The sequence below is a fragment of the Trachypithecus francoisi genome, unplaced genomic scaffold, assembly GCF_009764315.1.
Source record: "Trachypithecus francoisi isolate TF-2019V2 unplaced genomic scaffold, Tfra_2.0 Lachesis_group0, whole genome shotgun sequence".
Lineage (NCBI taxonomy): Eukaryota > Metazoa > Chordata > Mammalia > Primates > Cercopithecidae > Trachypithecus > Trachypithecus francoisi.
This window is the reverse complement of record NW_022681453.1, coordinates 169,466,687-169,491,744: the sequence shown is the minus strand read 5'-3', so window position 1 is coordinate 169,491,744 and position 25,058 is coordinate 169,466,687. Positions and strand designations below refer to the sequence as shown.

The 25,058-nt window shown below is 35.0% G+C and overlaps 1 long non-coding RNA gene across 1 annotated transcript; it reads right to left on the bottom strand.

Moving 5' to 3' along the window:
* Positions 1-3,882: 3,882 nt before the first annotated feature.
* LOC117077752 lies at positions 3,883-18,550 on the bottom strand. The gene is made up of 3 exons (XR_004434836.1): positions 18,169-18,550; positions 5,700-5,704; positions 3,883-3,895 (listed from the first exon to the last, which is right to left on the bottom strand). It is a non-coding gene; the product is annotated as an uncharacterized LOC117077752 (long non-coding RNA).
* Between the last annotated feature and the right edge of the window lie 6,508 nt (positions 18,551-25,058).

Below are 25,058 nucleotides of genomic sequence, written 5' to 3'. Positions count from 1 at the left end.
GGCTCACAGCAAGCTCTGCCTCCCAGGTTCATGTCATTCTTCTGCCTCAGCCTCCCGAGTAGCTGGGACTACAGGCGCCCGCCACCACACCCGGCTAATTTTTTATATTTTTAGTAGAGACGGGGTTTCACCGTGTTAGCCAGGATGGTCTCGATCTCATGACCTCGTGATCCGCCCACCTCGGCCTCCCAAAGTGCTGGGATTACAGGCGTGAGCCACCGCGCCTGGCCCTACTTATCTATTCTTAATTGAGAAAGATACATTAAAATCTCTCCTATAGATGAGGGGTCCCCAACCCCTGGGCTGCAGACCGCTATGGGTCTATGCCTCGTAAGGAACCCACTGCACAGCAGGAGGAGAACAGCAGGTGGGCAAGCATTACCGCATGAGCTCCACCTCCTGTCAGATCAGTAGAGGCATTAGATTCTCATGGGAGCATGAACCCTATTGTGAACTGTGCCTACGGGGGCTCTAGATTGTGTGCTCCTTATGAGAAGCTAAGGCCTGATAATGTGAGGTGGAACAGTTTAATCCTGAAACTACCCCCCACCCACAATCCACCATCCATGGAATAATAGTCTTTCATGAAACTGGTCCCTGGTGCCAAAAAGTCGGGGACTGCTGCTAGAGTTGGTAGATCCCAATTTGCCATTATTATTTGTAAAGTTTTGCTTTTGGGCCAGGCGCGGTGGCTCAAGATTGTAATCCCAGCACTTTGGGAGGCCGAGACGGGCAGATCAGGAGTTCAGGAGATCGAGACCATCCTGGCTAACACAGTGAAATCCCGTCTCTACTAAAAATACAAAAAACTAGCCGGGCGAGGTGGCGGGCGCCCGTAGTCCCAGCTACTCGGGAGGCTGAGGCAGGAGAACGGCGTGAACCCGGGAGGCGGAGCTTGCAGTGAGCTGAGATCCGGCCACTGCACTCCAGCCTGGGAGACAGAGCGAGACTCCGTCTCAAAAAAAAAAATAAAATAAAATTTTGCTTTTGTTCTATTTAGAATGTAGCAATGCATAGCAATTTAAATCTGTATGTATCTGGTACATTGGAATTTATCACAATTTAGATAATTCTCTGAAATAATGTTTTCTTTCTTAAGTTTAATGACCTGATGCCAATATGGCAACACTAGTTAAGTTAGTGCTTGCCTGATATACATCTTTTTGCTCTTTTACTTTCAACCTTTTTGTGTATTTGTTTTACCTGTGCCTCTTTTGTAAAGTGTAAAGGTGACTTTTTTGTGTCCTCATTCATATCCAACCAACCAGTAATTCCTGCCAACACGCTTTTATAGCTGTTCTTTGAATTAGTCCAGTTGTTTCCATATCTGTTGCCGTCATCCTTGTCCACTTTACTGACTTGTCTTACCTGGACCACTATGTGAGGAATAGGCCTTCCCTATCCAAACAGGCACACCGAATCCATTTTTCACTCTGAAGTACAATTGAAATTATAAAAATATAAATCTGATCACGTCACTCCCAAATTTAAAAACTCTGTACTGACCGCTCTCTAATATGTTCCCCAAACAGCATAAATTGCAGACCCTTTAGGATCTGAACTCTGCCTATCTAACCATCCTTATCCTACATCTTTGAGTTCCACTCTACAGGCATACCACATGCTTCTTATCTCTGAGCCTTCACACGTGCTGTTTCTTATGTTTCTGATATTATTGCCTCACGCCTGATCATTCTTTTTGCTTGAACTTCTAGTTTACTTACTCAGTGAAACTTTAGATGTCCCTTATCTATATTATCTATAAACACACATATCCCAAACAAAGTTAGCAATAGCAAGCCCCAAAAAGTTACCAGCAAATTCCATTTTTGTTATTAATTTGATTATGGTGCCTTATAAAATAATATATATAATTCATAAAAATACACATATAACAACTGATAAATAATGCATAATCTTATTATAAATAAAAATAATCAAACTGATAAGAAACATACAAAGTAAAAATCCAAAATTTCCCCCATATTGCTTTACTGTCTTTCCTCAAATCCTATTTCTTGCCTAAGACATACCCACTGTTAATTCATTCAGTGTATAGACTTATAAATGTTCTTTTACAGACTTTCTTTCATATGCCTCTAAACATAGAAAGTTTCGTCTGTATTTCATTTTTATAAGTAACACTATATGATACCTATTACTTTATGATATTTGTCACTGAACTGTCTGTTGTAGAAAACCTGTCTTTTAAATTAAATGTATCATCATTTATCTACTGAAAAACATTTGAGTAATTTCTAAATTTGAATTATTAGAAGCAATGCTTCAGTAAGTGTTCTTATACGTACTAATATTTCTATTAAAATACGGCTTAGGCTGGCCAGATGTGGTGGTTCCCAGCACTTTGGGAGGCTGAGGTGGGCAGAATGCTTGAGCTCAGAAGTTCAAGACCAGCCTGTGCAACATGGTGAGAAACCATCTATACTAAAAAAAAAAAAAAAAAAAAAACCACAAATTTATATATATATATATGGCATTGCTAGGTAAAGGGTATGCATTTTCTTTTTTTTTTTTTTGGTGGGTTTTTTTCCAAATATTTTTAGATATTCCTTATTTTCTCTCTTCAATTTGAACTTTATAAGTAATCTGTCAGTTCTATGACAAAACTGTTCACAATATGATTGGTAATATCACATTAAAGGATTTATTTAAGTGATATGCTAAAGAGTAATTTTGAAAGACATTTTAGATACATATTATTTAGACAGATAGATATGAAAATTGGGTAATAAAAAATTTTAAAGTATAGTGTCTAAGGGAAATAAATTTATTTATCTCTACATGCCCAGAAAAATGTATACACTAAAACAGTACTAGTGATTATAACTGGTTGATAGGGACACAGATGATTTTTATTTTCTTATATTTTTAACTCATTCTTTTTCATTTACATAGTGAATATTATAACATGCAACATAAACATTTATTTTTTACCACAATATTAAATGAAATTATGTTAACATACATATCTCTAGAAGAAGAAATGTCATTGAAATACACTTTAATAGAAGCAAATATATTAGCTTAAGTACAGAGTCTATTTGCTTTTCAGAAATAAGTATAAATGTTGGCTGCCAACTTTTATCATCCAATTTTTACGGAAATAAAATTCTTTCCTTAATGCCTGAAGATATTATTTTGGATGGCAGTAAACAAAAAAAAAGATGAAGAAGGAATTCAATCTTTTTTTTATTTCAATGGAAAACCCTAATACTGTACTACATATAAATGTGCTGACTGGTCTTACTTTAAATTTATTACCACAAACCTCAAGTGGGCCTTCCAAGCTACCTAGCAATCTTCTCCATTTCTCCACTCAACTCACTCTCCCTCTTCAGAGTTTCTCTTTCTCATTTCACTAAAGCATTGCCATCAAAAGATAGCTTTCATATGCTTACGATTCCTCCAAGTTTACCAATTTGCCTATTATTTGTCCCCATGCACTCCACCTTGCTTTCTGATAGAATCGATAAATTGTCTAGAATGCCTTACTACAGAAATTATCTCTTCTTCTTCACCCATTTCCATTGCAGAATGCTATGCATATATAAAACATAAACAACCTCAAAATAGAAAAAAATAGTTATATTTATATTCTAAATACATATATTTTGAGTATTCACAGTGAATATAGAAAACAGAACTAGCACTTGTCCTCTGTAGGGATCAATGAATTAACAAATACTGCATACAAGGAATTAATAGTCTCATCCTATTACTTGATTGGAACTTGTCTATTAACAAGAACTCCATTTGAAGCATCTCACTTCTTGATCATTTATATCTCAAATTTGCTTCTTCTAGTAACACAAATCCAATGAATTTTTAAATCCCCAATCATTTCTAAACCACTGGCCCTACCAAGTTTCACTGCCTGTCTTTCCCATCAATCTGTTTCCCCTTTGCCTTGCAAGCCTTTTCCCTGAATTAGTCCAATTAGTATTCAAACATAATGTACCATATCCTATGTTAAAAAATAAATGATTTTTTTTCGCTCATATCTCCAATCAGTGCTTGCACCAGTTCTCCGATTCCTCCTTTAGGAAAGCTGAACTGAAAATTTCTGTTTCTCTTTTTCCAGTATCTCCTCTTCAATTCTCTCTTGGATGCTCTTCGAGAAAGTTTTTGTGTCTACCTCTTCACTAAAACCATTTTTGTGAAATCACCAAGGACCTTGCTGCCAACGTCTACGTTATCAAATTCAACAGTCAATTATCAATTCCCTTCTAATTCATATTCTCAACAGCATTTGACACTGGCAATCACACCCTTTTTAGACATACTCTTCACCTGTCCTCTACCATACTCACCTGGCTCTTCTTCCTTCCCAGTTTACTATTAATATATGGCTTCTCCTTCTCTCCCAGAATCTAAATATTACAATGTCACAGGGCTTAATCTTTAATTACTTTCTAGGTGTTATCTTGATCAGTTCTACAGTTTTAAATTCCATCTACATACTAATTACTGCAAAAACGTGTTCAGTCTCAACTTGTCCTCTGAACCCCAAACTCATAAGTCCTACTGCCTTCTGAACAGCTTCACTCCAATTTCAAATTTAATTTGTCCAACACTGAAATCTTGCATCTTCCCCAATATTTTCTCATTTCTGTTCTCTATTTCAGTAAATTTTATCATGATTCACTTAGGTGCTTAAGACAAAAAACATGAAATTATCTTTAACTTTTCCAGTTCTTTCACACTCTGCATCCAATTCATTAGAAAATAAGTTGGCATTATCTTCAAAATAGATCTCATCTCCAAAAACCATCCACCACCTCAACAACAACCTCCACATCTCACACCTCAACCATTACAGGGTCCTTTGAATTCTTCTCCCATTTTATACTTCCAGTGATCCATTCTCCACATTACCATCGGAAGAGCAAGGTAAAATATAAACTAGAACATGTCACTTCTCTGCCTTCAACCTTCCAGTGCTTTCTCTACTCAGAATAAAATTCAAAGTCTTTACCATGACCGGCTCAGTTTTCTTTCCCATGTGATTTTTTCTTACTCCCGCTTACCTTGCTCCATCAGCACAGGCTAGTTTGCCATTCCATGAACACACTGAGCATGTGATATTTCAAGGCCTTTGGGCATACTAGATCACCCAGCTACTCTTTTCCCAGCATCACCTCCTAACTCCTATCATGTAGCATGATAAGCTACATCACCTCCTTGCTCCTATCAATGTAGCATGATAAGCAACGCATATTTTCTGTACCCCGCCAGACTGTAACATCCATCAGGAGATTACTATTTGTCTGTGACTGTCTTCCCAATGCCTAGATCAGTGACTGGCATTCAATAAATATTTGTTGCATGAATGAGTAAAATAAATCATGCTCTCTGTGCCACCTACTTTCTCTTAATTGCTAGTACTTTAAACTCACTAATCTCATAGCTAGCACAGGCCTTTAGAGCTTGGATATTTTACCCAAGAATCAGAAGACCATGTTAACAAGCTGTCTAGAACCTGAAGGATAATTTCTGTATATAAATTGCTCAGAAGAATTGAGAAAATAAATTAACAAGTGAGATAAAATGGCTTCCCAGAAGTGCATTCTGCTCCTTCCTTTTGGCTGGCAGTATAAAGCCTCTGGTCTTTTCAGGGGAATGCCTTTCCCCAAGGTTCCTAGTCTTTCGGCAGGCTGTAGTTATGATTTTGTTTAAACAAAATCTCAGGACTTGGGATGCTGAATTCTATTCCCAGTTCTGCTGATTAGTAACTGTATAACTTTAGCCATGTGGCTTTATCCTCTCCGGGCTTCAGATTTCTCACCTGTAAAACACAGGTAATTATCCTGACACTGCCTTCTGGGGACGCTATGAAGAACAGTTAATGATAATAACCATTTAAAAAGTGTTTCCATCTTCATTGGATATTAATTAAGTGCCACTGTGTGCAGAACTCTATTAACTCTGTAAGAAGCAGGGCGAATAGGTAACAAAGAATATATCAGACCTTGTCTTCTGCCTAAAGGAATTCCTGTTAGAGAATATAAAATGAAAGTAATAGCGTTATGCTGAAAATATCACTGCCTTGTATGTGGTCACAATTTCCTATCATCTTTTCTCTTTATCTAAAACTTTCCTTTCTCAGCGGTGAAATGGTAGAAGAAAGAAGCTATGGTGACATTTTTTTTCACAGAATTGTAAAGCCTTGAAGGATCTCAGCAGTTTTCTGTCTCTGGCTTAACATTTTTACTTTAGAGATACAGTAATTGACCACCAGAGAGATTTAAGAGTTTTCCATATTCACCTATCTGGGTTTCTAATCAACTAAGCCCCAGTTCACTGTGCTGGCTGATACAGGAGGCTGCTCTTCATTGTGGCAAAGAATAGCATGGTGGTCATATTCTATTGCAGGCAGCATGAATAGCCCCCTCTCTTTTGATGACAAGTCCAGTAGTTTAAGGCTATTAACTTACAGATAGTTTTGGCTCTAAAGATAGAATTATGATAGAAGATTCTGATATTCTGAAAAATGATAATTAAGAAGAATAACATTTTTTAAAAACCTCCTACTACATTCAATCTAAAAACTCTACTAGTCTCTTTTTATCCACTATTTTAATTCTTCCTCATGATAACTATATGAGAGGTATTATCATATTTAATAACTGAATACCAGAAAGCTTGCATAACGTGCCTCAAATTACACATTTATGAAGTGGTGGAATTAAGATTTGAGTCCAGATTTATCTAGTTCCTAAATTCTTATCTTCCCACTACACAATACAGAAAAAAAATTGTACACTATCCTATTCACTATCTACAGCAAGGATCAGCAACTTTTTCTTTACAGGACTCACTAGTAAATACTTCAAGATTGTAGGCTATAAAGTTTCATTGCATCTATTCAACTCTGCCATTTAACATGATAAGCAACGCATAAACAAAAGGACATGACTATATTTCAGTAAAACTTTATTCACAAACAAGGATTGCTTGCTTAGAGCCACAGTTTGCCAACCGCTAGTCTAGAGGTCCTTTTTGGGTTATCTGAGTCTGATTCTATGACTAATAACATTGTTACGTATAGATAATGCAAAATAGTAACTGATAGCAATGCAAAATAATTCATGCCTATAAACATGTAAATTCTGTTTGTCAGAGGCTGAATTTACTTTTTTCTCCAGCTGTGGAGCCAGCTTTGTCTTCCATTTGCACATTGATCTCAATATTCTTTATACACACACACAAAATATTCTTTATACACACACACATATCTATATATCTATATACATATATACATATACCTGTTCCTGTTCTTTCTATATATTAAATATATATACCTGTTCTTTGGATTTTCCTTTGAACTGATTTGACATCTGCTGGTCTCCTTATTTAATTAATGAATTAAAATTTAAACACATGTTCAATGTATACCTGTGTGAGAATCACGACTTTACCTTTTTCGAAAATTACTCTATTAACAACACTATAGTAGAAAGCATTAACACACTTCTACTGCACCACCACCCTAGCTTGCAAAACTGTGACTTTATTGCTTTTCTTCTTAACTTGAGGAGAAATAAGAACAAAATGTTTCTGGTTCACAGGGGTCCTCTATGCCTGACACTCTCCATTTGGCTACATGATACCATTATTTTCTTTTCACTTATGCAACATGAAAGTTACTTCATATCAACCATGTCAGTGCATGTCACAACAGAGAACATCAACACAATTTACTTGTCTTTTATGATATAAAGTTAATAGGAAGAAAGAAAGTTGCCAATTTGACAAAGTGGTCTCCTCCACAGATTTGACAGAGATATTCTCCATTTTATGCTTAGCTGGTGTGCCGAAGATAAAGCATATTGATTCTGGAAATAAACATATTCCTTCACATTTACCATCTGCCTCTCACTCTCTCACTTCTCCTGAGCTGGGTAGTTTGAAAATGAATTCACCAGGACTGGCAAATAACAGCTATTTATTAGCAAATCTTAGAATCTCAATGTTGGAAGAAACCCTTAGAGTCATCTTTTTTGACAAAAACTAAAACAACAACAGTAACATCAACAACAATATTAAGAGCTAACACCTAGTCAGTCCTTATTTATGTCAGGCCATCTTTTACATTTTTGGCTGTAGAATCCCCTGGATAGAACACCTATTTTCTTGACATAGTTATGATTAACCCCTTCTTCAATCTCAGAAGTGGCCTATTCTGAGTAACAAGTTATATCATTTCCCAGTTTATGTATGGTATCTAGTTTCATCTTCACATAATATTGTACATATAAGTATGATAAAGATAAGTACAGAAAACTAACTTGTCTAAGTTGATGCAGCTAGTAAGTAAAGGAGTTGTGATTTGAGCCTTGGAAGCCTGATCATGCCATTAACTACTTTGTTATGTTTCCATTTACATGTACCTCACACCTGAAACAGCACAGGCAAGTGGTTGTCCACTAAGAGTGAATCCACCACCTATGATAGGAATCAGTTCCATCTTCGATAATGCTGTTGAAAGTTCTTACATTTATTGTGCTGAAATCTACTCTCCCATAGTTTCAGTGCCCTGGATAAAAATTTGGAACCAAATGTAATGACCATATTATTCCATGTTTTCTGTTTGAATCTGAAAGTAAAAGGAAAGGCAGGTAAGTTAATATCTTTCTAAAGAAGGTTAAGGTCAGAGGGATTGACTGTGAATTGTGATGAGGGAGAGAAAGAAAGAGTTGTACTAATTCTGAAAATAATAATTACGATTCTGTACTCTTTTATAGAAATTAAAGTCATTGGCTTTGGTTTTACACTCAGAGTCAAAGTTTACAGAGAATCTGGATGAGCAGCTCTTTAGTGGCATGATTGCTATATTAAGAGTTGTTCAAATTTTGTTTTTCGCTAATACACAGACACCATTAAGTACAATGGTAAGTAGACATGAATTTTCTCCTGAATTTGACCAACAAGAAGTTCTGCTTATCATATAATAATGAAAACACATATATATCCATCTCTTTCTACAGTTATGGCCAGATCTGTCAGATTCATCACACTAGACATCATGTTTTGAAAATACTTTTGTTTTAGATAGGATCAATCAACTACCATGAAGTTGAACATCCACTAACAGAAGACACACAAACATACACAAACATGTGAACAATGCAATCATTAATTGGCTAATATGGATTTTTTGAAATATCTGAAATAGTTTCTCATGATGAAGCTTAAGGAAATATAAGAAAGGAGAGTGAAGCCCTGGCTTTCAAAAACATATCCCAAAGGCATTCCTCTTATTTCTTCTTAATGTTTGTAATCAGGTTATCTATCTCTAAAGTATTCAAAACAGTCCACTCAAGTGTATTTATTTTTAAAAGCATTTCATTAAATTCATTGTTTAAATTTAAGGATGAGAGAATTTTGATTGCCAACTTTAGAACCCTCTTAAAAATAACAGTTTTGGAATTCAATATAGCACAGAAGCTGAGGACTAAGCTCTGATTTTTTTTTTTTTTTTTTTAAATCTTAGCCAAATTTCTTTCTAAGGAGTCTGGGGAGTCATGTCCTACAAACCATAAATTCTCATCACATGGGTTTTATTTAACACTGTATATTGTGACTTACTTTCCAATCTGACTCTGTCATAACAAGGGAAAAATTCAAAATGTTTTGCCCCAAAATATATTTCCTTGCTATACCCTGGAATTGCCCCCCCAAAGTCTCTTGTGGGAAAAATCCATATTCTATAGAGAATTCCCTTTCCCCTTTGTTTTCCTGCCTTCCTTTCCAGATTCAGGAGGTAATTAAGTGAGAGCCAGGCATCCTTTTTTTTTTTTTTTTTTTTTTTTTTGAGACGGAGTCTTTCTCTGCCACCCAGGCTGGAGTGCAGTGGCCAGATCTCAGCTCACTGCAAGCTCTGCCTCCCGGGTTTACGCCATTCTCCTGCCTCAGCCTCCCAAGTAGCTGGGACTACAGGCGCCCGCCTCCTCGCCCGGCTAGTTTTTTTGTATTTTTAAGTAGAGACAGGGTTTCACCGTATTAGCCAGGATGGTCTCGATCTCCCGACCTCGTGATCCGCCCGTCTCAGCCTCCCAAAGTGCTGGGATTACAGGCTTGAGCCACCGCGCCCGGGTAGGCATCCTTTTAAGTCTGATAAGAAACACTTCTCAACCTGCTTTCTCTGAAATTTGCTATCTGAGAGCTTCCTCTGCATAATAAAACTTGGTCTCCACAATCCTTTTTCTTGACCTGAACATGTCCTTTGATTCCAGATCTTCAGATAAACTTTACCAATTGTCAACTAGAAAATGTTTAAATTTACCTATAGCCTGGAAACCTCCGCTTTGAGTTGTCCCGCCTTTCTGAACAAAACCAATGTATTTCTTAAATGTATTTGATTGACGTCTCATGCCTCCCTGAGATTCATAAAACCAAGCTGTACCCTGACCACCTTAGGCACATGTTTTCAGGACCACCTAAGGGCTGTGCCACAGGCCATGGCCACTCATATTTGGCTTGGAATATGATTCTTTACGTCAACAATAATCTGGCGCCCAAACACGTGGGACCTCAGAGAAGACTCAGGATCCCAAAGGAGTTGCTAGAAACCGGAGCTAAGGTGCCTGCAGAGGTCCACTGAAGTCCCACCGAGTTCTAGCTTCTCCTCAGGTGGAACTGGTAAGTCCTTCTGAGCCCCAGACCTCCCTTTGGTTGACGGTCCTTGATTTACTCTGAGATGGTTTTCTCCTAGAAAGTTGTTGTTTAAGGATCCTAATTCTAGTTCAGAGATGCATTCTAAAGGGAATTCTCTAATGCTTTTTCTCCTAAAATTTATCTTAATTCTGCTTGTCTGTGCATATTTACATGAGGAACTGAACTGTTGTTTTCATAGATAAATGAGAGACTGAGTTTTTCAGGGCATTTGCTCTTCCCAGCTGAAAGGAACCCCTGGGTGACTGGGGGCCTCGTGGGAGTGTCTGGGGGGTTGACCCCTCAAGACATGCAGTGGCCCTGCAGGGAAATCCTTAACAAAAATTAATTTTAAAATGGCTCATCCAAGAAATGCCTATCAGGGCTGATCACCCAGCATTCTGAGCCCTCTCAGAGTTCATAGACCTCTGGAGAGAGAAACTGAGGCACGAAAGAGGGTGGAAACGACTCAATAGTGACACACTGTGGAGTCCTGCCTACAAACAGCATGCATTGATCCACCACACAAAAACCCTAGGCTACAGCTCAACTGCTCCTTCTAAGGAAAAAAAAAAAAAAAAAAAGCGGGAAACAAATCTAAGAATAAGGAGAAAATCAGGAGAATGTCCCCTTTCAAGCACTCCACAGGTTTTATGGCACCTCTATTTGCCAGAGTTGATGTAAAATGGAAGTAATATGATCTTTGTGCACATTTACATTAAGGAAAATGAGTCCTTAGGTCAATCTGCAAACTAGAGTTTCTAGGTTCTATTTTCTTTTCTGCCTGCTATCATCTGCTGTTACTTTTTTTTTTTTTTTCCTGGTTAGCTCAGCTGGTATTTTTTTTTTTTTAATTATACTTTAAGTTCTAGGGTACATGTGCATAACGTGCAGGTTTGTTACATATGTATACTTGTGCCATGTTGGTGTGCTGCACCCATCAACTCGTCAGCACCCATCAATTCGTCATTTATATCAGGTATAACTCCCAATGCTGTTACTTTTCTACTGAGATAAAAACCAATGTTATCTAACAGTGAGTTTTTGTTGTTGTTGTTGTTTGCTTTTTTTCTGCAAGCTGGTGCAGTTGTGTTTGTCTCATGACTAAAGTACTGACTAATAGCTATGAGAACTCTGTGTGTGTGTGTGTGTGTGTATTTAAAGGCCTTTATAATAGATGTATAATTTTATGTTTACTTGGCAATTAAATCTACTTTAATTTCCCTCTAGCACACAGGACTTTCTCTTCTTACCCTATGATGTAAATTTGCTATCTGATTGTCACCTGAGTTGCCTGTAATATGCAAATTTAAGGCTATATAGCTAACAACTGCCTAGGGTAAGATTTTTAAAAATGGAAAAAAAGGAGGTCTTTATGATTCTATGCAGTGTGCTTCTATCATCATGCCTAATACATCTATATATTTATGTGTGTGTACACAATATTTTCACTACTAAAAATATATAAAGAGCTCTAATTAATTGGCTAAAAAATATACAAAAGTATTTAAAATCAGGTACTTAAAGTGTTTAAAATCAGATACCAGTCAAATGCTTTTTCAAGTTTACATGACTTAACTAAAACACTTATCAAATAAGCCAGCTTTAACATTATTGGTAAAATAATATCAGCAATATCTTTAGAATTGTTAGCATTTTGTTTACATCCATTGATCATGTAGTTTCATGTTTATTCCTACAGAATACTATAAAATTTGCAATAAGGGTTATAAACAATAAAACCCAGCCCAAGACAGAATAATCTTTGCTTGTATGTGCTTATGAAATATTGTTGTCTTAAATGAAAACAGCTTAAACACTGAGTTATTGGTATAAATACTCTTAAATTTAATCATATGTTTTATTACTTAAGTACCTAAAATTCACAGCTATAAAAATGATAATTAGGAAAATAACTAAATATTGGCTCTCACAGTTTTTCTGTAAATAATCTAGGTAAACTACTAAATTAATCAGGAAAATGTAATACAATAAATCTTTGTAAGCAAACTTCTCATAATTTAGGATCTAAAGTTATTAATTGATAAGTATCTGAACAATTTGCAATATAAGAATTATAGAAAAACTTTTGTTTTTAAATGTTCTTATTAAAGGTAAAATGTGTTTGTCTAATTCAAAGCTTATTTAAGGGTTATATATAAAACAAGGTAAAGAAGGCAATAAGAGCTATAAAGAAAGTTAACTATATAAAGAGGTATTTTTGGTAAAGCAGGTAAAAGGAAAGTAATTTTATATAGTAAAGAATCATGTGTAGTGAATTTTTGCCCTAAAATAAAATAACTGGGTTGTTCAAGAAAGAGAGATATTTAGGGTAAAACAGAGTGTCTAACCATTGTAAATGTTCTATGTAAATCACAATAAGGTTAGTAAGAAGGAATATTCAAAGGGGTTACATAATTCAGTTGGCTGTGATTAAAGGAAATCATAATAGTCTTTCTAGAGATGGGTCTTTCATATTAAAAAATGCACTAATACAAAACTAAATCATTGGTTAAAACAAGATTTTATTACAAATATTGACTTATTTTTAATGCAAGAAGTTTTAGAATTTTTAAATTCTATAATCAGTTTCCTTTAACATTCTTCAGATTGATATCTTAAAAGTGCAACTCTTTCTCTTTTGAAAAGGCCTTGAATTCTGGCTCTCTCCTTCACTTTTTGTTGGCTTCTGTAACTTTTACTCATTATCTAAAGTAAGGGAGAAAAATTGTTTTTGAAAACAGGCAAATCAAGGCTTTTATTTTGCATGCCTGTTATAGCTCTATTTTTATATGTGTAATGTAGAAGTGATATTTCATACCAAACCACATATAAGAGCTCTAATCAAGTAACTTAAAAAATGTAAGTGCTTATCAGATTGGTAAAAGCTAGCTCAGATGCCTTTTCATTTATATAAACTTAGTAATCTTTGGTAAAAATTAAGTTGGTAAATTTAATCTCAAAACTCTCCAGTAATTTAACAATTTTAAAGTCATGTTTAAACCCTCAGTTTTTTTCCCCACTGGAAATTTGGGTTACTAAAAGTTAAAATAGTAGAAGCATAAAATATGCTTTTGTTAAAATTTTATAAATCATAATGTTAATTTTCCAAAAAATGTGAGGTTTTTGGTTAAGAACCCATTTAAGAATTGCTTTATAATGGAGGAAATTATACAGATAAAACTAAATGGGTTTTTATTTAAAAAAGAAAGCTAGGGCAACAAAAGTTAACTCTGAGCCCTGTGGTCACCAAGAAAATAGTCGATATGGGGAAAGGGTAAAACCAAGTAACTATTTAAAACCAAAGAGTGTAATGTAAAGGAATTGTTCCATTTTGTAAGTTGGTATCATTCAGTTTCTTTAAAGAAAATTCTTTACTATAGCAGATCATAAAAATAAAATTCTTAATTCTAAATACTATAGAATTTAAGAGCTTGTTTGAATTAATGCAGTACCCACAGCTCATTACTAAACAGTCACTGAATATATGTCATACAAATGCACGGGGGGTTATTCCTGAGAAAGCAATTAACCTGGTGGGCCAGATAATGCCATTATAAAGCCTGTTTGCCCTGAGAAGGGACTGCCCAACTCTCCCTGTAAAATACCGAGTGAAGTACCACAGAGGATGCAGTTAATATGTTTCATGTGCAAGCCATGTTGGACCAGCTTTATGATAACTTTATGATATCCTCCTGTGGCAGGCCAGGCCTCATTAACACAGCCCTCCTTTACAACTGTCCCAGCACTGACTGAGTAGCTAGGTTAAACATTAAAAGCTAAATTGAGCCAGTGTCCTTATATAAAGGCTGGAATATAACAAAGAGCCCACCAAGAGTTTTGCTTAGGCTTTTCCTGGTGCTTTAAGTATGACAAAATAACAATGGAATTCTTAACAGGACCCTTTTAGGATTAAACAAGTTTTATTGGGGGTCTGAAGAAACTCCCCAGGCCTCCACAAACAAGTTTATTGGGGTCTAAAGGAACTCCCCAAAACCTTTATGATCTAGCAGGAGATGAGATAAGGGTAATCACCCCCGCAACTAGACCCATTTAGATGAAGTAAATTTACTGAGGCTCCAGAAGAAGGTCTTTAGGACTCAGACCTTAATTATAGATTAAAAGAAGTCAAGCACTTATGTCTTCTAACTGAATGCACCCTTACACATAGACATATCACTTAGAAGGTATATAAGCTCTGGAAACCTTTGTAATTTTGAGTTGGTCGGTGATAATTTCCAGGCCTTCTCCCTGTAACCAGTTGCAGAAAATAAAAACTCTCTTCCTCCCCAGTTCATCTGCATCTCGTTGTTGGGCACGAGAATAGCAGTCCAACCCTCAGTTTGGTCCAGGAACACTCCCACCAAATAATGTCTATTACCTCTGCCATGGTAAATTTGGGGGTTAAGGGAGCACCTTTTACATGGTGCCCCACAGAATCATAGGTCTGTTTAAGAAGCCTTATCAAATCTTCTGTCCCTCATAGGTCTTACAGCTGCAACTCCCTCCTGGGAACCCAAACCCTTTTCACCAGAAAAGCTAAAATGGTCTGGGGGTCAAAAAGGCTTCCTGGGAAGAACATGAAAACATACAGGTTAATAAATTTATAAAACGTAAGATGTTTAAACAAGCTTTATGTCAGGTAGTTGTAACCCCCTTTACCTAAATGTCTTATGAAAATGGGTACTATATCTAACAGGGGAATGTTTTCCCCTTTCTAGTACCATAAAACTGAAGACATGTGAATCTGCTCATGTAAATCCTCCACTGTGTAACTTTTGTGTGGAGCATTTATCTGGGCTGATGGCAAAAACTATGAGTACTTTTCAATAACGACTGAGCTAGAGAAGTTCTGCTTGATGGGGCATTTACTGTCTTGCTATGGAGTATTAATTGAAACTACCCCTATACTAATGGAAACAATGCTTCCCAAAAAGTTCCATGACAAAAAAAATGGCTTACATAAAATCTTGCTACCTAATAGGCAGAGAGCCTCTTTTCTAGGACTAATTGTGAGCAGCTGCTAAATTCTACAGTAAATGGCATTTCCAAGGTAAACAAACATTATTGTTTTAAAAGTTGCTGCTTTGGTTAAATTAGGGTAAAGAACATCTTTCTAAGTTATTTGTGTACAGTATGTTTTTGTAGACAAATTTACCTTTCTGAGTCTTCCAAAATTCAGATTATAATTTTATGGCAATGTAGTTGCCTGCATAAGTTCAATAATAGTTTAAAAAAAAACAAAAAAAAAAACAATTGGAGACATTGGTTATTTTACCAAGACTGGAACTACAATAGCCTATTTTGAGGTAAAGTTTCGGCAAAACCAACTTTAAAAGGAGACTCAATGACCAGTCACTTTCTTGCTGCATTTTATGCATATAATCAGACACGCATAATAAGCCTAAAACTAACCTTGAACACAAATTGGCCATGCTATAATATTCTCTTTAATAAAAGAGGCGACTAAAATAAGTATTTCAAGGGTAAAACGTAACACTTACTACTAGATTTCAGCCCTAACTTTTTGAATGCAGATTAAAGCATTATTTCTTGGCTACAATAATTCCCTAGAAAAGTACCAGATTATAATTTTTCTTCATATTTTTAGTTCATGCCCTAACAGAATAGGTTACTTTTCTGTTATGACATATGAAGTACTCTTAAAACTGTCAAACTATAAATGTTATTTGTCTCTTTTTGTTTTACTTCCAAGGAAACCAAAATCATAGTATTCTAAAGACCAGAGATATGAATCTCCATCATTTAGCATCTCACTGGGTCTGGTCTGTTTCACCGCTAATGCTCTGCTGCTAAAACTGTACAAGCTGCCTCGCTCTTGGCCCAGGGACTATTGCAGAAGAGGTGGGTGTGTAAGATTGTAAAGGCCAGTTTTGGGGGACAAAATTAGGACAAGATCAAGCCCTCTAAATCAAGAAGGGGGTACGAAAAATTCTTACACAGCTGGTAAAACAAGTTTAGTTGCCATCTAAACGATTATGTGTCACTTTTGCATCCACCCTAACCATACGAATTATCTGCTTACTATAAAATTAAAGGAAAATATTTACTAACAGGATAAAATACCTTGTAACAAAGCCTCCTGGATATAATACGCCAACTTTGAGTTGTGACGATAAATCTATCTTTATATTTGTTTTAATTTTTCAGAACAATGCTTATGCTGTGTATAGCTAATTGCTATAAGTCTGTAACAAAAGCCAAGCTCACAGCAGCTCAACACATAGAAGTTAAAAATAAGTCAGTCTTGTAATTTTTCCTTTTGGTTTTTCTGTCAGCCTTTTTACTTAAAATAGTAATTTTAAGAAGTAACAAATATCTGTCTACATCCATTCCTATCTGGCCCAGAGCAATTAATTGGCTATAAGTCTTTTGACTCTTACGACCCTCAGCCACAGAAAGTCCTGCTAAGGAAACATGACACTGTAGAAAGATATGACTTCTCCTGTGACAAAACCTTTTCTCTCCCAAGTACCAGTATATGGTGCAATACAAAAGGGACGGGAAAAATAGATTTGTCCACTGTTAACAAGTCCATAACAATTTAGGCATCAAGGACCAGACATTTCTCACATTTAATTTATACCCCCTCGGGGGGCTACACCTATAGTGACAAATTGGCCATAAGAGAGATTAAATTTATTAAAATCCAATTTAATGTTAGTCCCACAATTTTCAAATCAGATTTATCATAGGGTTCAAATAACTCCTAATAAGGAGGGTAAACACATTGTAAGTCTAAACAAAGAATATGATGATGCATGTGGGGTTTTTATTTTCTGGCTGACTGGGTTGTTTACTGCCCTCTGATTCTACCTAAAACCTCGGACAGCAAAATCTTCACTATCTTTATGATATTTGTTATTATATTAACATTAGACATTTTCTTGTAAATATTATGCCAGATACAGCAGCATGAAAGGCACAATTAAAGATCTGGAAGATGATAGCCCAGAAAATAGATCTGATCCAGGATTTTTTTTTTTTTTTTTTAGATTTAACCTAGGCCTGACTCCATCTCACCCCTTAAATAATTGGCTATTACATCAGGTCAGTCCACGTCCTTTCCCCATTATCCAAATAACTAATATTTAAAACTATTACCATCAAATCAGAGGACTTGAGGGACAAGCCTTCCTAGCACTATGGGACCTTTCCAGATGGCCAAATCAGACAACCCTAGAAATGAGCCTTCCCAGCGCTGAGGGACCTGCTGCTATTGTTGGCCTGCACATGCATTCTATGGAATGCTTTTTGGCCATCCGAGGGCACTGAGGACTAAGCTCTGATTTTTTTTATCTCGTCCAAACTCCTTTCTAAGGAGTCTGGGGTGTCATGCCCTACAAACCATAAATTCTCATCAGATGGGTTTTATTTAACCTTGTATATCGTGACTTACTTTCCAATCTGACTCTGGCAAAACAAGGGAAAAATTCAAAATGTGCTATCCCAAAATGCATTTCCTTGACATACCTTGAAATTGCTCTGCAAAGTTTCTTGTGGGGAAAATCCACATTCTATAGAGAATCCCCTTTTCCCTTTGTTTTCCTTTCTTCCTTCGCAGATCCGGGAGATAATTCTAAGAGCCAGTTTTAAGTCTGATAAGAAACATTTTTCAACCTGCTCTCTCCGAAGTCTGCCATCTGAGAGTTTCCTCTGCACAATAACATTTGGTCTCCACAATCCTTTATCTTAACCTGAACATTGCCTTTGATTCCAGGTCTTCAGATAAACTCAACCAATTGTCAACAAGAAAATATTTAAATTTGCCTACAGCCTGGAAGACCCCGCTTTGAGTTGTCCCACCTTTCCAAATGAAACCAATGTATTTCTTAAATCTATTTGATTGATATCTCATGCCTCCCTAAAATATGTAAAACCAACCTGTACCCTGACCACCTTGGGGACATGTTCTCAGGAGGTCCTGTCACAGGCCATGGCCATTCACATTTGGTTCAGAATAAATCTCCTTAAATATTTTATAGAGTTTGATGCTTTTCATCACCAAAGCTTTTAAACTGCATGTTCCATTTGCCTTGTGGCTACATTTGACTTCTTCTCTCAAGCCTGCCATTTAAATTTCTACTTTATTTTCCCCATAGGCTTGGAAACAAGTCAACAATTATTTTTAAATAAAAATCTCTGTAATATAAATATCACAGTCTCTTATTTGGTTACAGAAACATTTTACCTTTAATGAAGTTTGTTGTGAAAATCCATGTTTTTAATCAAAGAGAAAACATGCTGTGTAGTTTGAAAAGGTTTCATTTTTAGAGAAGGTGAGGTGTTAAGGAATATTTCAGAGAGGTTTGTGGAATGTGCAAAGGTAACTTGTTCCATTTTGGCATAGGTATTTGCTTCTATATAGTTTAAATATCAGTGCTACTATTTTGCACAACTGCAAGGAGCACAATTCTTAATGTATTCTTTGTACTTCAGAGGATGAAATATAATGTTGCCTGCTTGGACTTAGCAACTCACTGTAAATATTTTGATAGCCTTAGCTATGATCAAAATTGCCAAGGTCATCATAGAGGAAGACCCTAAGGTAAAATTATTAAGGAAATTAATTGCAAGGAAATGTGCACCTTACATTATTGGACAATGATAAAGTTTGTGGTTTGATGTAACCGAAAATCTAATTTTCTGACTTTTTTTGGATCCTGAAGTTGAGTTATCTTGAAGAAAAAAATGCTTTTAATATAGAAAAATTGAAGACAATTATTGCTGTTAAAGAATCAAATTCATTATGAAACCTAAGGAAAAACTTATCACTAATCTTGGTTAAAAACTTAATGAATTCTGGCACTATCTTCTTCATTTTTTAGAAGTTAATTCTTTTTCTTGCTCACCAGTCCACTTGGCCTAGTAGAACTGAGCTCATATTCAAAATAGACTGTACAATGATTCCAAGTTATTCCCCAAAATGTCAACTTTTTCTTTTAAATTCTTGGAGGATCCATAATTACAGAGGACTTTAAATGACTGTCATTTCTAGCCTAGTGACTTGTGTTGTCTATTAGAAACACTTGGCAGATGTGTTTGAAGTTTGTACAGAATGACTGCTCTAAAGCAGGTGTTTACCAGAATAGGGTAATAGTTGTATTGCAATTAGGGATGCCAAGAGTACATTTAATACCCAGCTCATGTCTAGTGCCAATTAAAACACACTGATCTAACCAAAAGTCCATAACAAATTGATCTCACAATGTTCAAATAAATGAATTTGACAGAACATGGCCATGAAATAGATGCCTATTTTAGCCTATGAGCATGCTCACAACTACCTCAGAGCTAGTAGGTGTTGAAAGAAATATCATTAAGGAGGAGAACTCCAGATGGTCCCAGGGAAAAGGTTTGCTCTATTGTAATAAACACAATAAAAGGCTGACAAGCTCCATGAATGACAGACAAAAATAACAAGCAATAAATGAGATGCTATGATTGGTGTCTCATGAGAAAAGTCTGAACAGCTCTGAGAAAATATGGCATATAAAAAATAAAGATTTTGTTTCTGGAGAAAGATGAATTTTAAAATTCCTGAGTGCAGACCTAGGGAAAAAGACAGGATAGGTTTGTTTTTCCTGTGTGCTATGTGTGCACTCTGCTATTTTCAAGATCGGCATATCTACTTACCATTGTTATTATTTTAACTTTTTATTATGGAACACTTCAAGCATATACAAAAGTGGATGGAATATTAAAATGTCCCTTCATATACCACCAACCAGCTGTCACCAATTCGTGGTCAAATTTGCTTCATCTGATTTTCACCCATTTTCCACATCTCCAATTTTTTAAATCAAATATTAAACATCATATAATTTCATTTGTCAAAATTTTTGTATATCTCTAGAATATTAGAGCTGCTTTTTTAATAGTTACATTATGAAACTTCCAAAAATTTAACAATCTTTTAATATCATCAATTGTGCAGACAGCTCAAATTTTTATTCGTCCCATAAATGTCAAAGATGTTTTCTTTTATGTTTATATTTTGTTTTTCTGAAGCAAGATTTAAATAATGCCTACATAGTACAATTACTTAATATTTTAAAATCTCTTTTCTTATCTCTAGGTTCTCTCTCTCTCTCTTCCTGTCTCTCCACTTCTGTCTCTATCTCTTTTCTTGGAGTTTATTTGTTTAAGAAATGTTAGCTGGGTTCTGTGGCTCTCCTCAACCCCATGATCTCAGCTACTCAAAAGACTGAAGCGGGAGGATCCCTCGAGCCCAGGAATTCGAGGCTGCAGTGAGCTATGATCACACCACTGCACTCCAGCCTGGGCAACAGAGTGAGATCCCCATCTCTAAAAATTTAAAAAGAAAAATATGGTCCTCTAGAATTGCCATAGTTTAGATTTTGCTGTCTACATTCTTATTAAAATGGTCTTCACTACTCCAAATGTCCTATAACATGAAAGCTGAATGTAGAATCCTGATCAAATTCGAAATTATTTTGATTTTGGTTTGGTTTTTGGCATGACTACTTCAGAGAATATGAGTTTTTTTTTTTTTTTTTTTATCAGGGGCATCTATATCTTGTTACCTCTACTTTTATGTTATTAGCAGCTGTTGATCTTCAAGGCCTAAATCCTGCGAGTCCTTAAAGGTTGCAAAATGGCATATAAAATGCGTATATATTGGCATGTATATATACAATAGCATATACTCAGCAAAATTGCAATATCCTAATTCTATTATTCTATTTTCATTTATTAGCTGGAATACAGTTGACCCGCGAACAACATGGGTTTGAGCTGCACGGGACCACTTATACATGGAAAATAACACAGACAGAAAGTATAGTAGTGGTGGAAAGGAAGCTCATGTATACAGAGGACTGACTTTTTGTACAGTAAAGCGGGTTCTGCAGGGCTAACTGACTGTGGGACTTAGATATTCACAGATCTGGCTATGTGCGGGAGGAGTCTTAGAACAAATCCCCCGTGTATAAAGGGATGACTATAGTTCTTTAAAGAGACACTGTCTTCAATTATTTGTTTACCCCATGGTACAGTTCACATAGGAAGGGAAGGATAAATGCATGATTCTTTCCCCTTATTTAACAGCTTTAAAAATAATATGTTGATTTACTATCCTTCTCTAATTGTTGGCAATACTTCTCAAATGATTGCCAGACGGATTCCATGGATAAAACACTTGAAATTCTGAATCTCTTATAGTTGTTACTTGCATAGAATCACAAATCGTCTTAATTTTGAATTGGGAACCTCTTTCAATTTGTCTTTTAAATTCTTTTGGCTCAACTCTAGTGCTCTTTGATAACCTTCTTGCTATCAGATCTGTAAAATTGTTCCAGACCTATACACTTGCTGCCCTCAATCTGAAATCAGCAGTTTCTCCAAATTCCTTGATTCCTTATGATGTGATCACAATCTGGGAATTGAATATAATCTTTACTTTTGAGTTATTGTTGTTTTAGCCTCCTTCATTGGATAGATCGATAAAAATTTTAGTGATATAATAATGTGTTCATGTGTATATTTTAAAATCAAAGTCAGGATTAAAGACTTTTACATAACTTCTTGTATCTTACATTTTCATCTACCTTCTTCAATGCTGAAAAATCTCAGTTGGCAAAAACACTGCAAATACTAGAATTAAAATATCACATAATTACTCATTAATTTTATCCCAAATTACAAACAAGGAAACAAAATTATACTACTGGCATTACTACTAATATTATTAAAAACTATATAAATTTTTATTTTGCAACTTTTCTTGTACTTCAGTGTAACACATTATCAAATTAATGTGGGGTTATTATCAAATCAATGTGTTCAAAATCACTTAGAATAGTCCCTTTCTATGCCTTGAAGTACATGCCAATTTAATTCATTTTAATGTTAACTTCAGAAATTTTAAAAATATTTAATGCTCTATATTTACATAAAATATTTACACAGTTCCAAGTCTAACTTATAAACTAAAGCATATTTAAAGAATTTCAACCTCTTTCTCTGTTTCCTCTATGCTATTCCCTTTCACTTTTACATGCTAAATTATTGTTTGACTGATTGATTGTTTTATCATTTTTTCCTCCCATCAGTTTTTAAGAAAAGTAAACATCTATACAATACCACCCTTTAGGTAGAAAGTAGCGTATCCTATTGTAATATATGGTTTGTTTTATAGATTTTTGTGTTTTTATTTTTACATTTAATAACGACACCATTTTATGATATCCCTTTATTAATTATTTTCTCCTGGTTCTTTACTGAGAACAAGATCGAAATCAACAAATAAACTTTTCTTCCCCTGCTCCAACCTCTTACACAGCATATAAAGTAAAATTATTTTACCTCCAGGTAATAATTGCTATTACATATTTTGACAAACTCTCCTTATTCTTATTTTGTAATAATTCAACTATATCTTTTGTCAAAGCAAATATGTTATAATTTATTCTTCTAGATGATGCACACAAAAACACACATAGATATTAATACATAAATAGGTAAAATAGATATGTAGATAAATATAATACTTATAGACTTTTAATCTATATCTTCCCAAAGTTTTGGGTAATCTGAAGCTCATTCTCTGGCAGATTCATTAGAAGAATCTCATGGAAATAGAATTTTCTGGGATTTTCATTTTCATAACTACAAATGATGCTTTTGAGAATCAGTTTAGAAGGATGTAATATAATTGATTCATTTATTCTTTCTACGAATATGTCTCCTTGGTTAAGCATTGGCACTTGACATAACTCCAATTTAAAAAGTTTGATGACATGATAATTTTATCTTCCTTACAAGTGATTTCCTCTTTTTGTTTGGCTATCTAAGGACTAATTTTAAAGTTTATTGTTATTTTTTACTACACTAAGTTTCCTTGTTAATCATGCTAGTGACTTTCCAGTTTCCTAAAGTTTTATTATTAATATTTATTTCCTTCGATTTTTTCTTTTTGAGAATTTGCATTATATATATATGATTTTCTTTGAATAGACAATTCCTTTGCTACTTTTGTTAATGCTTATCTGAGATATTTCTTTTTTGCTTTTAGGATTCTTTCATCTATGCATCTTTAAATTACGTTGAGGAATGATCTACTGTTTTAATTCTCTTTTTAGTTTAATATTGATTTTTGAAATATTTTCCCTTTAATTATTTTTTTATTTTTGTGATTTCATTTCTGAGTTTTTACCGATGGTAATCTGTATTGTTCTTTCATGTTTTCTCTTTATTTTCTTGTCCATTTTAGCCCATTTCGGAATAGTAGGTTATAGTTTCATCTGTGTGGTTTCATTCTTTTTTTGTCTACAGGTTTGTTATGTGGTTTCTTTCTTCTCCAACTTCTTTCTTGCAATATGTTTCCACAGTAATCAAACACAATGCTTTTTATTCCCAAATTCTATGTAATTTTAATTTTCCTACACTTTAAGAAGAAGGGTTGGATCAAGATAATTGTTTAGCTTTACACTTCAACATTATCATTTCTCTTACTTTTGTGAAGGGATCAAAAATATGGTTTTATTCTTGCAGATACCTCCAGGTATTTGTTTCCTTCCGCATTTTTGTCTGAGCCTTTTCCTTCTTTTGTCGTATGCTGTTCATATAGGTCCAAATTTCAGCTTTGAAAAGATAGTCTTGGCTCATGGTTTGGACACTTCATAGGGAGAGCATAGATTGCTTCAGCTCCTTCAGACCTTACCATGAACTTCTTCCAGTGTGCAACAGCCTTTTAGTGTCAGCTACTGTATTCAAATGACTTCCCTGATCTTTGCACTGAGTGCCTGTTTTCTGCCTGGGTTCTGTTAGCCTTAGCTTCTTAAGATGTCTTATTCATTCTTTCTGTTTCACACACACAAATATTTATAATACTTATTTAACCATTACTGCTTTGTTTTCAATCATTTATATTTAAGTTTCATTGAGATATCTTTCCCTCAAATTATGGATGCATATGTGTTTTGTTGGTTTCTTCATCAATATTTCTGGGGATTTTAAATATAACACTATCATCTCTCTAGCAGTCCCACTGTGTGTACTTTTAAGAAAAACTAGAGAATTCCTAAATCTGAGAAAAGTCTTTCAAATACCCTAATATTGATCTCATATCAGGGTCTTTGGATTATAATTTACAAATAATCAAAAAGTATAACACTGTAATGAAGTAGCCATATAGAATTATGTGTGTTGGCTCTCATGTAATATCATAAAATATAAATTCCAGATGAGTTGAATATTAAATATGGTATGTAAAACAATAAACCATTTGTAGAAAAACAGAAGACAATTTTCTTAATGTGAGAAAACATTTCTTAATAGGTCCCCAAAGTTCTATCCACAATGGGGGTAAAATGTAAATGGCTACATTATACTGAAATAGT